We start from the raw sequence: 671 nt of genomic DNA on the forward strand, positions 1-671 counted from the left end.
TGGTACAACACTTTCCTGCTTACCTGGAGCGGAGCTGCAGGAGGAACCGCGTGGGTGACAGGGTGCTGCGGCGTTGTACCGAAATAAAGCCTCCTGCTACGCACACCGAGGCTGTGGGGTTGTTTCTGGCTGGGAAGGTGCTGGCTCCAGGGCTCCCATGCAGACGGGAACCACCTTCCTCTTCCCCTGCCAGAAGTCCCTGCAGGCATTTGTCCTCAGTTTGTGGCTCAGTGTGGGGACAGGGACCTGCCATCGCCCCTCAATCACCAAACCCCCCCCACCTCGCTCCCGCAAGAGCTGAGGAGTCAGCGCCCCCCAGCTCCCACACAAGACCAGGAGCCTCCTTTATTTAAATAACCAAAGGTGTATTTTTCTTTTTATTTAAAGCATATAACGTTATTCTCAACCCAATTACAAGTGAACAGCAGACAACTGCACACAGAGGCAACCGCTCCCTCCTCCCAGGGGAGGATGCTGCAGAAGTCACTCCGTGGATGCATTTATTCCTCCCAAGACCCTCTCGGGTTTAACCTCCGTGACAGCCCTTTACCTGCCGCTCTTACAAAGTGCTGATTCAGTTCCCATCCTCCCACCCCGACCCATCCCACAGCGGGTCTGACCCCTGAGTCTGTGCTTTAAGGCCCCTCTGATAAAGCCCCCTGGCCCTTGCC

Source organism: Apaloderma vittatum, unplaced genomic scaffold, assembly GCF_000703405.1.
Source record: "Apaloderma vittatum isolate BGI_N311 unplaced genomic scaffold, ASM70340v1 scaffold22024, whole genome shotgun sequence".
In the NCBI taxonomy this organism is placed as follows: Eukaryota; Metazoa; Chordata; class Aves; order Trogoniformes; family Trogonidae; genus Apaloderma; species Apaloderma vittatum.